This window comes from Crocodylus porosus, unplaced genomic scaffold, assembly GCF_001723895.1.
Source record: "Crocodylus porosus isolate Cpor-Errol unplaced genomic scaffold, CroPor_comp1, whole genome shotgun sequence".
In the NCBI taxonomy this organism is placed as follows: domain Eukaryota; kingdom Metazoa; phylum Chordata; order Crocodylia; family Crocodylidae; genus Crocodylus; species Crocodylus porosus.
The window spans coordinates 62,742,139-62,757,410 of NW_017728931.1; positions in this window are offsets into that span (position 1 = coordinate 62,742,139).

Consider the following 15,272-nt stretch of genomic DNA (forward strand, 5'->3'; position numbering starts at 1 on the left):
GTTTTGGTGTTATGATCCCTTTCTTGGAAACGTGTCCTTTTAGGAGTTTCAAGTGAAGACAGAAATCTTGTAACATAATCCTAGGACTCTAGAAGGTCACAATTGGCAATATCTACAACATTTTTCAATATAATCATGTTTCCTCTGTAAATGTTCACACTTTTTTTTAATTATTCCTGTAAACATATATTTAAGATGCAGTATCTGAGATCCCGCCCACCTCTGACAGATAATGTGCCCCAAATCTATTATTAGAAGCAGGTTCTGACAGATTGCAGTTTCCTGGGTGAGAGACAGGAATTGCTTCAGGACATTAATAAACCTGACCATACACTACCCAAATATGTCTGGAGATGAGGTTATTAATAACTGCAAACTGCTTCACATGCCTCAGCAGATCATGAAGAGCAAAGAAGAAAAATCTCGCATTCTCTGTTGGCCATGTATAAACTACACTGCGCTACTCACTAAGCATGACATGACAGGGCCGATGTAAAGGGATATGGTCTTTGAAAACATCAGTCTTTTTCTAGATAGGCTCCCTTTCTCAACCAAAAATACATCTATACTTTCCTAGGCATTCAGATGAGAATGTCACCAGGACACATTTTGAATAAATGATTTAACAGTAAAACAACATTCAAACAGGAAACAGCAATGATGGGAGGAGACAGAAGGTCACACCTTTCTGTTCCGTCTCCCTCTCTTCCTATGTGACCTTGAGAAATCACTCCCCTGAGACTCAGTTTGCCCATATGTGAGATGGGTTAAAAAGTTCCCTTTCTTATAAGGGGACTGAAACTGCACTTAATTTGTATCAAGACTCCATCAAAACATTAATGGAAAAGATGCCACATAATTACAAAATATAACTATTTTAAATCCTACCTTATCTATGATTGGATAAGTCTATCTTATGATAGTACCCAGGGCCATCCTTGGGGGTGGGGAGGGGTGCAAATCAGGGCAATCACCCTGGGCCCCGTGCTTTGGGGGGCCCTGTGAAGCTGGGCAGAGCAGCTGTGGCAACTCTGTGCCATTGCTGCCAGCTTTGCATCCAGCCACTCACTATCCCCACCACTGCCAATGCCGTTGCTGCAGATGGCAGTGGCAGCTTCTTCAGGTCCGAGGTGAGTGGGATTGGAGTGGGGGCAGGGGCGGGGCCCTGCACCCTGCTTGGGTTGGCTGTCAACAACCCAAGTTGTTCCTTAACAACTCAAGTAGTACCTTAACATTGGTGACAAATTCATAAGCTCTTACTCCCAAAATAACAGACCTGATCCCATTCCACATATTTTCAATTCAGTGCCATTCTTTTAGAAGCATTGCTCCTTAACCTTCCCAAAGTACAGGCAGTCCTTGGACTTATAACACAAATGGTTCCTGAAAACCATGTCTTAAATCGAAAAGTTGCAACTCGGACCAAATTTTCTCATAAGAAACAATATCATAAATGGGGGATTGGTTCCTGAACCAAGGCCTGATACCCTATTTTCACCAAAAATACCCCAGAATTTTGTACTTGATCAATTATAGATGAGTAATACAGCTACATTAACATATTTATATAGTAAATAGCAATCATATTGATTTGGAAGGACTTCTTTGAGGTGACTTTGCTGGATTTTTTGAAAGGCTCTTGGTTGGACTTTTTGAATGGTTCTTGTCTGGAGACTTCTCAGGAGTCTTGGCTGCAAGTTTTTCTGGAGTCTTGGCTGCTTTCTTAAAGAAAGTGTCCAAGCAAGTTTGAATAGATGTTCTCCAGGGAGATGAGCGACACAGCATACTTGTTCGCTGGTGTGGCGCTGCATTGGATCAAGCGTTGTAAGTCATTTGACCCCAGTACTTTTTCCTGCCATGGCAGGGGGTTGGACTTGATGATCTGCTCAGGTCCCTTCTGACCCTACTAACTATGAAACTATGAAGTCGAAACTGACATCATAAAATTGCAACAGGGTGTCAATTTATAAACGTTGTAAATGCAAAATGTTGTAACTCAAAACATTGTAAGTCAAGGACTGCCTGTATACTTTAAGTTGAGAGACTCTGGTACTTTCAATTAACTTTCAAACTTTTGTGAAATGAATTACACAATTATAACAGTGTGTCATCTTCACTCACCACTATTTTTCTTTCCCACTATAGCTTCTGCTATTGTCCTAACATAAATGAGCTCAAGGGCAAAACCAGGAAGGTATAGTGCTACAGGTACACCCCACTTTGATTTCTGCTCCACCCAAACTTTAAAACCAGCTGCCTGGGAAAAACAGCAACATTTTTATTTAGGCAGTGTTAAGAGAGTCAATTGGCTTCATGGCTCATTTTCATCTCTGTGATTCCTGCTAATCTCTTTTCACTCTGTAGGTGTTAATGACCCTCTCTCCTTTTTAATGGCTTTTATGTTCCACTATTCAAACTATCCTTTCTCCTGCAATTTTCCTGCGTGTTAGCCATTCCTGGTAACATCTCTTCGTTTCAGGGCCATGCAGACTATTTTTAGCTCTAGCTAAAAGCCTTAAATCAGATGTGGTTATATTAATTCAGATGTAGAAATGACTGATAGAGATGTATTGGATGCACTGTCAGGATGCTCAGAAGCCATATTTTATTTTATGAATCTGAATAAGAGAAGTACATTTAACTAGAATGATTATGAGACTGATGACAATATCTTTTGACTATTTTTTGCTTAATTTGCTGCATTTTTATAAGCTTTACATATAATCTAGTAAACGAATGCACATTCCAATAGCTGTATTTGTTTTTGCCTTCATCTTAAACTGAGTGCTAAGTCCCTAGCATAATAGTAAAGCATCTAGTTTCTCTTTAATGGGAGAAAAATGGATGTTTTGTTATATGTGATGATGTGCCACACTGTCTGCATCCCACTTTTCAAAATCCTAGATCCATCCATGAATGTGCTCATGTGGTATTATGTGAGCATATGAGCAGTGGGCATGCAAGTACCATCTGTAAATGGGGCTAATGGTGCTTGCATCCTTAGTAAAATGGTCTGAGACTACTAATGAAATGCCACTGTACCAGAGTAAGTATTCATAGCTGAATTTAAACCCAGATCTACAGCAGGATTTAATGTTGCCACACCAAACTTTTGGGTCCCTGGCTTCTAGAGTGGAATTCACAAACTCAAATGAGACACCAACACGCTGAGTGAGGGTGCAAGCAACGGAGGTTGACAGGAGAGGAAATGACTCCCAAGATAGCCAATATAAAAAACTAGAGAAAGGGACATGTTTGAAATCACAGCTCTCTCGTGGATTTAGGTGCTTCTCTAGAGCCCTGAGTTGGGCATCTATGCAAGACTTTTTTCCATATCCCATTTTTTCTTAGGTGTTTAAAGTCATGCCTTTGAGAATGGATGACTGGCTCACTCTTTTCCTTTAAAGTGGCGGTGGTGCTGCCTATCTTTCATATAACAGCCAATTGCTTAGACCCTTTGCCTAGAAAGCATGGGACCTGAGTACTTTTCCCTCCTCACTTGAAGAGTATCAAACTTCCATCTCTCAGTGAAGTACCTTAATCACCAGGCTAGGCTAGGGTGGGGGCACTTTCCACACTCTCTGTTGAAGCTGGTCTCCTAAAAACGTAGGACTCATGGGAGAAAGATGAAGCAGGTGATAGGCTCAAAGGCATCAAGTCTGTGAATCTCAAACAGGTATAGGCAGGAGATAAGTGCTGAGATGGCAGCGGTTCTGGGTGTGGGTAGGAGCAGCACTTTGTGCTTAGGGAACTTATTTTACTGGTGTAAACTTAAATGGATTTTGTGGAGTGGGTTTTGTGGACTGTTCTCTTGGACTTCAGCACCTAAATTCCACCAGAGTCCCATTACTGGTGCACACTTTTTTAGATTTGAATCTTAGAGCATGCATGTGTATATATCTGCATGTACTTCTCTACGCTTCTGCTGGCCCTTTTATTAAATGTTTTAATTTTTGTTTAAAATGTTACCTGGGAGTTAAACAAAGTTTTGAAATGTTTTATGGTAAAATAAAGTATCCAGTTTTCAAAATAGAATTTTAATTGCAATAAGATTTTTAATAAGAATGGAAAGGATATGATAATACACTAAGACTAATCAATAGAGACCTGCTTAAATTGTGGTTTACAGTTTCCACAAAATCTGTGAAAAGCCAGGATTATCCACAAAATCTGTGAAATCAACCAAAAAACCCCTTAAAAATAAAATGCTGGCTTCTCAGTGGGAACCAGTGGTCCTCACTATTGGGAGGGGAAGGTGCTGGGTGGTGGGGCAGCATGAAGGAAAGCAGACAAGATGGAGGCTGCCCCTTTGCCTCTGTAAGCAACAGAGGATTATTGGAGCAAATCGCTTACTTTCCTAGTGAAACTAGGTGAGTGCTAGCCCTTAGCTCTCCAGCCATCTTTGGGGTCCTCAATGCCCTTTCCCAAGCCTGGACCATCCTTAAACCTGGCAGTGCGATCTTCACTGCTACATATCCTTCCCATTTAAATCACCTTGGGGCATAACCTTTTTTCCCCCGCCACTGGTGTTGCTCATGTCCTCATTTCTCTGGTGTAGTCCGTCTAGCCTCCCAGCCATCGTCACTGTAGTGTCGCATCTTGACAGGAAATCTACAACCTAATTATCCATAACCGGCCTGTATAGAATAAGAGAACATAAACTGCTGTAGGGCCAGGGCCCATCAAGTAATGTGAGCATTATCAGTTTGAGTTTTACCTAACCATTGTAGGGGTGCAAGGTCAGTTATTAGACAAAACTACCTACCCTTTAAGTAGTATCTAAAATATTCTATTGCCCACTTTATCACCAGGCACTCCCACTTAACGGTAGCATACCTTCTCTCTGTGGGATTTAATTTCCTACTAGCGTAAGCAGTAGGACGTTCCACTCCTTCCTGTTCTTGAGTGAGCACCATTTCCATGTCTGAGTCAGATGTGTCTGTCTGTAGAGTAAAAGGTGTGAAGAAGTAAAGAGGCAACCTGAGCTGGCGAGGGAAAGACTGGTCAGGGAAAAGTATTGAAGAAGCCCCACTGCCGCAGCCAAATGCTGTGCGAAAGAGACCTCTTTTCTAGCCCGTGCTTCCTCAGGATAAGAGAAAGAAGCATGAGCATAGGCATAAAAAGATCCCTGGAAAAGACCGGGGAAAAAGGGGAGAGAACTTGAAAGCCCCAGACCAGAAGTTGCTGTGACAGCCAAGCAGAGAAGAGCAGGAAGTAATCCCCACTCTCTCCTAGGCTGTCGGGGAAGCGTTGACAGCCTGAAGAGCAGCAGAGAGAGACAGATGAGGGGGGGAGCACTAGCAGAGAGCAATTTTGGCGAGACAGACAGCAATGAGCAGGGAGCACGGCAGAAATAGCGAGTTGTCGACGGCAGTGAAGCTATATTTCTTTTCTGGTAATTCTTTTTTTTGGAGGATTTAATACAATGCCTGACATGGGTGGTAATACTTCAGGGAGCCAGAACTGCCCTTATAGCTTGCTCCCTCTGTTGTCAGTAGCCGGTGATATAACCTATAGACTTCAGGTTTAGAGCCAGAGCGAGCACCTTGTAGAAAATTGTACAGGTCCCTTGTTTATTTCATTTTGATTACAAATTAGTTAAATATTGACTTTGAAACCATGAATATTCTAATGGTGTGGCCTGGGCAAGAATGAAGGGGAAGGCAGTGCCCTCAATATACTAAGGGAAGCTCCGTGGGACTCTCTCAGCACAGAGACCTTTCCTCCCAACTCTGATTTCAACATCAAGCCGTGGCAGGTAAGATCAACAGAGCGAGATCAACTGCAAGAAGGGATTCTGGGGACATTTGTTTAGCAACTGAATTCTCCCTTAGGAGATTTTAACACCTTATAAATTACAGTGACTTACTGAGATGGGCTAGAGTCAACTAAGATGAGACAAAAAGTTTTGTCAAATCAGGAGTTAATACCATCATGTTTCTGCAAAGGGTCCTCTTGATTTTACAAAAGGCATCATTCATTTGAGGCATCCACTCTATTGGACCTCACAACTTTCCGCATATGGTGTTTGTCAGCGGTGAGGATAATTCCCCCAAATGTGGGAAGAACTGTCGATAGTAATTAGCTAACCTGAGGAATGACCTCATTTGCTGTTGTGTCTGAGGAGGTTTGAATTGTTGGACTGCAGCCACCTTATCTGCCAGCAGTCTAATCACTCCCCATCCTACCAAGAATCCCAAATATTTCACCTCATCCTTCCCTAACACACATCTTTTGGGATTAGCAGTCATACCTATCTTTCTTAGTTCCTGTAATATAGCCCGTATGGCCTTGAGATAAGTCCATGTCTGAGAATATATCACCACCTCTGGCCAACTGATGTCCCTTGGGGCTCTGCCTCCCCATGCACCCCAGCCTGGCACCGACCTAATGGTACAGTCTACACACACTCTGACCTGCTTTTGGATCACAGCTGTGTTTTCACAACAGGTCTGGAAACTTGACCTTGACTCCATCTACAGGGGCTTATTGCTAGCTTTTTATAGCAGCACAGATTAAGTCCTTGAGCTTGTACCACTCAATTTTCTACAGGAGTGGGGCCCCATATCAGGGTATGTCTGTTTAAATCAAAGAAAAAGTCCTTAGGTTGGTAACACGGTACTTGGCCTTGGGATTCCCCAGATTGCGAGCCCTGAAACGCAACCACTGTTAGGTGTTTCCTCTATTCCTACAGGTATTCTCACTCCGGGCAGCCTGCAGCTCTCTGAATACTGGCCCATCACTTTCTCACCACTGAAGTCTTAGTAAGTAAGGAGACTCCTCTGAGCCTCCAGAAGGGAAGAAATTACTACTCTCCTTCTTTTGCCTCTGCCAGGGCTTATACTCATTCAACAGCCTCTTCCTTTTCTGCGTCTCTCCTCTTCTCCTGCAGCTGTTGCCAGGAACGCTTTTCTGATGTCATTCATCAAGCGCCCAGTGAATTAGAGCCGTCAGGAGCCAATAAAGTGTGTAGTCTGTGATTCCAGCAAGTCCTGTGCTTCTGACTCTTATTCCCACCAAGGTAAGTACTCTGACGCAGAACTAGGTCTTTGGTATCCTCAAGGCCCTTTCCCCAGAGCCCCAGACCATCCTTAGACCTGGCAGCACAATCTTCACTGCCACAGTCCCTCCTCCCCCTGTCAAGACTTCTTTGCTAAAATCAGTATTAAGGGGCAGGGTAGCACAAAGGGAAGCCAGCAAACAAGATGGCAGCCATCCCCTGTCCCTCCTCCCTCCTCGGCCTCTCCTCCAATCAGTGCCAAGGGGTGCCAAATGCCCGCAAAATTGGCTCTGCAAGCTGCAAGCACACCACAAAAAATGTTTTGTCTTGCTGCAGTTTAAGTAGGTTCCTACTAATCAAATAGGGCTTAAGCAACTCTCAACTCCTGCATACAGCCAATCAGTAAGTAACTTGACAAAAGCCAGGGCTGTCAGTGAAGGATAGGCAGTAGCATTGCAGGACTGCCCTCGGAGTACTAATTGCATAATTGCAATTTATTATTTATGTTTGTTCCCTACCATAGGATTGCAGCTGTGCAGAGTAACCCAGCAATAGATGACATAGCACTTTTAGCTCTGTTTGCAGAACTAGTGTAATAGCAGCACTGGTGTGAATGCCTGCACGTCATTACAAGAACTTCCGTTTGTGGCTATGTGGTGCATTGCATATGTACTAGGGAAAACACTTAGGCTGGCAATGCTAAAAGACTTAAAAACAGATAATTTTAGGAGAATTCAGGAGACAGTTTTCTAGTAAGAAATTTCACATTGAATTCAGCAAGAAACATCAGACTACATAACTGCTAAAAGAACAGGCACTGATGCCATAATAAAAGGCAGGGAAAAGAACGGCTATACTCACACAATTGGAAGAGGAGCTGTCACCCATTTACTTGGTACTCCTCCGGCTTGTGGGAATTCTGGTTCCCATTCAGGAGAGTGTCTCTAGCTCCACACTAGCAGGTATTCTGATGCAGGAAGCTGTCTGTTGAAATGGTTCCATTTCACATGGAATAGTTAAATAATCACTGAGAAAGAGCGCGACTCTTCCCATTCTGTGGTTATGCCTTTCTTGTAGATGTGGGTCCAGATTACTATAAGAAGGAAAGAATTGAAAAACTGTGATCTGCTATATACTTGGTGAGAGACCTAACTAACTATCAGGTATAAGGTTCTAGCTGCATGTCACTCTACTACCACATCCCCTTCCAGCAGTTTTATCAGTCTAACCTTCCATATCACTGGCTTTTATCACAAGTCCTTCAAACTGTGATTTTCAGTATCTGGTTGAATGAAACATGTAATTCAACCCTAAACAAACCTTTATTTTTTTAAATTTTGCACAGCTCTACTTTAGACTTGTACAACACCTCTTGTTCAGAATCCCAAAGCATTTTGCACACAGGATCTACCGGAAATGATCCCTCAAGGCACAGTAATCACTTTTCTGAAAAAGGCATAGTAGACTTGTATTTGCTGGAGCAAATTTATTAACTTCTTTTGGTAGAGTTTCTATGAAGTCAGTGGGGTTTCTTCAGTGTGAACTACCTTGCAGAATCAGATACAAGGATCTGAAGAATACTGTATCCTTTTGATCCGTTTCCTTACACTTAGGTGAGCAAAAAAAAAATTTATACAAGCTGACATTCAGGCAGAACAAGACTATTTGGGGAAAGGTTTCTGTTTCAGATGGGTTCAGCACTATTGGATACAACCTAGTTGCATCTTTGGGCACTATAATATAAATGCTAAATAACAGCAATGAGCTGTTATATATATCACGTTCACAAGAGTTAAACTAATATATATCCTTTGCTGAGGGCAGAGCCCTGTTTTCCAATTGCAAATGGAATAATATACAATGCTGTTATGGATTTAAGCAAAGGATAACCCCATACCCAAGAAGCTAGCAATAACTTTCTAGAGAGGACCTCTTCCATGATGGAACTGACATTTAAGGTGCTGTGGAGAATAATACCTACAAAAATTGAGGGAAAAAAAAAAATATCCCACAACTTGCTTTCAGAATCATTTCAGTAACGAAGATTTCTAAGGAGCTGCTACTAGGGGGGCGCAAAGCTTCAGTTCTCAATTCGATTCAGAGAAGATCTGGCTGCTGAATCACGGAATCCAAATTGAATTGGGAAGAGAAGGGAAAAAAAACCAAAAAGATTTGGAAGGCAGGTCTTTCAGCAGAACAGAAACTGAGAAGAGGGAGGGGAAACTGCCATGATTTCAATGCTGTGCTGAGGACTGGACAGAGGGTGGGGGAGCCAAGGCCAGGAGTGCTGGCCTCAGATCCCTTACCCCACTCCTTGCAAGAGGCAGAACAGTGGCAGCATGGGGTGTTGGGTGACAGTACTCCATCCCAACCCAACTGCAGGTGCTTCCTCAGCCCAAAAAAGGGTTTTTTAACCCAAAAGCTTGCCAAGATCTATTTCTGCAACTATTCAGTTGGTCTACTAAAAGATACCAGACTGACACAAAGAACCTCGTCTGCAAGTGCCATGTGCTTAGACCAACACCCCTAGCACCTGTTGCTGGTCAGCTGACTGGAAGGACGCAGGGCCCTGGGCACATCTAAGCCCCAGGGCTGGTGCTGGCAGGGAGAGCTCTCTGGCAGCTGCTGGAGAAGAAGCTCCTAAAGGAAAGGAAAGAAAGGCTCTGTGACAGTTTGGCTGCCTGAGATGCTAGCGCTACTGTGCACTGCTTACCTCTTGTTATTTGAAGTGGTGGACTGAACTGAGGCTGTAGGGGAGGAGGTGGCCTCATTGGGGCACACTACCATGTTGTATAGAGGCCAGAGCGCCAGTAAGGGTGTGCCTTAACACACACGCGCCACACACACAGTGTCACCCATGTCACGAGTTTCTCTTGTCAGCAGCCTGAGGTGCAGTTTCCCAGAAACCCCTCCACCTATTCTTGAAACCTGGCAGGCTTCAATGGCCTCAGCAGGACCTAGCATGCCTGCAATACTTATCCAAATCAGCTAAAAAATGACAAAGTTACGGGCAGTTCAGTGATTCCCCATTATAGTCTAGAGCAGAATATCCGAATCAGTGCTGAATCTTCCGAAGCCGATTCAACCGAATCAATTTGGGACAGCGATCCAGACTGGATCACTGTCCTCTGAATTGGCCGAATCCGAATTGAATACTTCCCTTTCCGCACAGGCCTACCTGCTACCATACAAAACTTCCTGCTGTTCAAGGAGAAGAACATATTTAGCTATGCACACAATCAAAATGTGCTTTAAATGCAAGATAGTAAGTTCTAAAAGGACAATGAACATGTGTGTTGATTTCAGAGAAGACACCAATGTGATAGCAGTTCTTTTAAAAGTGTTGTTCTGAAATGTGCGCGCGCACACACACACACACACACACACACACACACACACACACACACACACAGTGAAAGCCTTCTCTTTCTTCCCCATTTGCCCCAATAAACCTCTTAATATTTCCAGTAGAGAGACAATTTCTGGCACAGCAAGGCTATATGGCTGCTACTATTTTTGCTACACCATTCAAAAGGTATCATCAGACAGAGAGGCATTAACTAATTGGGCAACTGGATACTGACAAACTTGAAAGCCAGGATGAAAGAATATACTAGTATATCTACCTGCATATGTATTAAGGAAATAAGAGATACCTTAGCAGGATTTTAAAATACCATAAACAAAGGGTGATTTTAAGTAAAATCCCTTGCAGAAGATATATATTAGTACATATGGAAATCAAATATCCAAGATTTAAAGCCACAATCCTACACTAAGATACTTGGGCTGGGACTTGTGCAGCCCTGAGGACTTCAGTGGTAATCTACCTGGGGAGCTCCTTGAATGACTGTTGGCTGGAAGACCTAAACAGCCAACAAGATTTATTATGCAGCTAAGAAAAATGAAAGGAAGTAAGAAAGAATGTTTAAGTGCAGCCCAAGAAAGGAAGAAGTGACAATGGCAGGAAAAGGCAGCAATTGGAAAGCTTCCTGGTACGCTGACTTCACCTTTCACTTGAAGATGTACATTGTGCAACCAGTGACTATTAAGGTAGCAAGCAGAACTGGTGCAGAGGCTACAGACTATTCCTTTGCATATGCAGTGCCACAATACTGACAAAACACGTCCATCTTCACACATCAGGAACCTGTGTCCTTTTCTTTTAGATGGGGACCTTGCCATTGTGAGCTGCTTTTTGCCACCTTCAGAATAAGCAGAATACAATATTTCATTTTTAAAAATGATGGACAAGTGTGGCATGAAAACCGCAACTCACCCAGCAGATGGCACACCACCTATCAAGCAATGACAATTAACAAAACACTATGTATTCCACTGGCTCTCAGACGGAATTCAAAATCCTATTCTGCAGCATTCATCAAACTCACCTACACTTCATAGGGTTGCTGCAGCTAGATTTAAAGTGAGACTGAGAACACAGGTTACAATACTATCTGCAAGCTGTGCAGCTTATAGCTAAAAGAATCGGTCAGAGCCTGACCTTGTTTATGATTTAAATACAAAACTAACTTTTCCCCCAAAGCTTCTTTACCCAATAATAATACCACTTCCCTGGACAACATGGGGAACAGAAAAAGATGGCCAAAAGGAAGAAGAAATAAAGGGGTTTGTAAAATGGAAGAACTAGAAATTGGTCTTTGATTAAGCCACCTAGAGATTACATATAGCTTAGGTAACACAGTAAAAACTTCTCTAAAAAAATAACCTAAATAAGTCCATATTCCACAATGAACAGATTCACCGATCATGTGAGTGGCCCTCCTCTGGACCCTCTCCATGTTGTCCACATCCCTCTTGAAGTGTGGCACCCAGAACTGGATGCAGTACTTCAGCTGCAGCCCGACCAGTGTTGCATAGAGGGGGAGGATCACCTCCTTGGACCTGCTTGAGATGCATATGTGGATGCATGACAAGGTACGGTTGGCATTCCTGACTGCATCCCCACACTGCCAGCCCATGTTCGTCTTGGAGTCAATGATGAGTCAATGATCCTTTTCCGCCTCTGTACTGAAAGCCTATGAAATATATTCGTTTCGGATTCGGCTGATTCGGGAGACAGTGATTTGATTTGGTGATTCGACTCACTGTCCCGATTCAATTTGGCCAAATCTGATTTGGGGATTCGGCAGCAGCTGAATCTCTGAATTAGCCAGGCCAGGCCCATCCCTACCCCTCTCCCAGCCTGGCAATGGCTGCCCCGCCTGCCCCAGCTCCTGGCACTTGTAGGAAAAAAAAAAAAGCCCTGACTCACCAGGTAATGCTGGGCAGGGGCCAATCCCTGCTGCCCTCACCACGTGGGGGGGCTCTGCCATGAGCCCCCTGAAGCCCCGAGGCTGCTGCAGGAGCAGTAAATCCCAGGGGCTTGTCTCTCTCTCTTTTTTTTTTTTTTTTTTAAAGGGCCAGAGCTGGCCTGGGCAGGGCACTTGTGGGGGCTGGGAGAGCAAGGGTGGGGAGGGTCAGGGGGCTCATACAGAGCCCCCCATGCAGTGTGGGACAGCAGGGATCACCTCCCTGCCTGGCAGCACCCAGTGAGCACCGCGGCTTTTCTTTAAAGTACCAAGCGGTGGGGGGGGAGGGAACTCCCTGCTGCAGCCACCGGGGACTGCCCAAATCAAAGCTCTCCAAATCTTCACTGAAGATTTGGAGAGCTTTGAATCAATGCGGACCTTTTAATTGGTCCCCTGACTCTATTCAGACTCAGAGATTTGGCCACTGAATCGGGCCGAATCTCCCACCAAAAGCTTCGCACTGCCCTACCAAACAGCAAGGAGCAACTTTGTCCAAGCAAGCTAATGGTTTCTGTGGTGCTAACAAATTTGACAGTGCAGGAAAAGGAAGGAGAGCTCAAAACAGTGGCAAGTGGGGCTGACAAGTAGAACAGAAACTACCCTTCCTATGGCTAATAACCATTAACCCCACTCTGGCAGAGCAGGGGTGTCAAGCTCAGCTGGGCTCCAAGACCAGATCCAGATCACAGGGTTCCTCATGGGCTAAATTCAGATTGCAACGAGACTCACAGGCCAGATCTGGACCAGGCAGTGGAGCAGGCAGGCAGGGCACAGGACAGGAGTTAACACAGTCTGCACCCATGCCACCAACAAGTGTCCTCAAGAGGGTTCCCTAGTTGGTAGCAGTGAGCTCTGTCCCCATTTGCCCTATCTCAGAATTGGGGATAACCCTGATCCGAGCAGGGGACTGGATTAGCCCAGTGTTTCTCAACCTTTTTTGTACCAAGACCCATTTATAAACTTTGATGGCCAGTCCTGACCATCAAAGTGGTCCTCACTCCCCTCACTCCCAATCTGCTGCCCCCTGCCACAGTGTGAGGAGAGCAGGGGGTCCCAAGCAGCACCTTGTAGGCTGGAGCTCTGCCAGCCTGCAAAGGAAAACCCACGGTTTTACACATTTTTTCCTTTACAGGACAATCCATTTTTAAAGTTAGTTGATGCATTTATAAGAGTTTGTTCGTGACCCCTTCATAGATTCTTGTGACCCACTTTTGGGTTGTGGCCCACAGGTCGAGAAGTGCTGGACTAGATGACATCCTGATGTCTCTTACAACCCTAATTTTCTATGATTCTATGACCTCTTAGGCCTCTGATTGCTGGAGGCTACTAAGGGAGAGGGACAGGTGACAGACCAGTCTGTACATGCCATGTTTAAAAACCCTTTCCACACAGGCAGGTCTAAGATTTTGAAAAGGGGGTTCAGATGATCTGGTGCATCATCACATATAAACGCAATGTGCTGGGGAATCCTGAACACTCCTCACCATGTTTTGCTGTGCTGGGTGTATCACTACATTCCTCCTCCCAGATACTCTCATCTAGAAGCAATTCAGCCTAAATCACAATGATCAGTATGTGCGAGAAGGGGATTGTGAGGGACTGTTTCAAGGGAGTTGAGATGTACACAGACCAGTGTTCACATCCACTGCTAATAAGATACCCTAGGAAAGAACAATGGTCAAGGGCACAGACTCAGTTTCCCTACTTTCTACTGAATTAGCCAAGAGCTCCTTATGGGCAGGAATACAGAAATCTGAACCCAAACTGTATAAAATCCCATACAAAAAGGCAGAGGTATGGGAGTCTGGAACTTGCCTCAAACCCTGAGATGAGGGCCCGAGACCTTGCCACCAGGTTGTATGTTTGTATATTCTCTGCTGTATTGAGCTGCTCTTGTTAATACTGTTAATACTGCCTGATGGATAACATCCCAATAAAACTGCTGTTTAGTTTGAAGAAACTTGCTTTGGCTTCTCTTGTACATCTGTGGGTAACATAAAAGCCCCCAGAGACATCTTGGGTGTAACAAATGTATACTTTTATCAAGTTACAAAATGAAACTAAAAGCGTTACAAATGAGCTAGTGGCCTACAGCTACATTATTCAGATTAATATAAATTTGCTCTATCACATCTTACATATTAAAAAAAAAAACACAGGCAAAAAATCATCCAAACACATTGCTCCCCTAGTCACTGTAGCATGGAAAGGGAGCATCTGTGGGCAAGATTCCCTCTATGGTGCGCGCGAGTAAAAGTTTGGCCGTGCACCAGGAGCTGGGCTGCGGCGTGGGACACTTACTGAAGGTAAGCTCCTCCCTGAGGCGAGGTGGAGATGGGGGCCTGGCACAGGCTCAGCCAGCTCTGGGGAACTGCTCTGCTCCCCCGCATTGCCTTGGGGAGCGAGGAGGCACATGCCATTAGGGCTGGGGAGTGGAGCACTTCCCCGGAGCCAGTGGAGCCTGCGGAACCCACACCAGCCACCTGGCCCAGCCTCCATCCGTCTTGCCTTACTTCGGGAAGGAACTGCTGCTTGCCCCGAGTGAGGCTCCACCAGCTCTGGGGAACTGCTCCATGGGCCCTGCCAGCTACAGGGAACTGCTCCACTCCTCAGCCCCAACGCCATGTGCCTCCTAGCTCCCCGAGACAATGTGGGGGAGTGGAGCAGTTCCCTAGAGCTGGCGGAGCCCGCGTCAGCCCCACAGTCCCCGGTTGGAGCCCACCCAAGCCCTGCAGCCCCCAGGCCCCGCTGCCTGGCCTGGGTGAGGTAAGCTTCTCACTCCTTTGGTAAGTTCTAAACTCCTAGAGTTCTAAAGGAACTGGCCGAGGTCATTGCAAGTCCCCTGGCACAGCTTTACGAGCACTTGTGGTGCTCTGGTAAAGTACCGGAGGACTGGAAGAGGGCCAACGTGGTTCCCATCTTCAAAAAAGGCAGGAAGGAGGACCCGGGAAACTATAGGC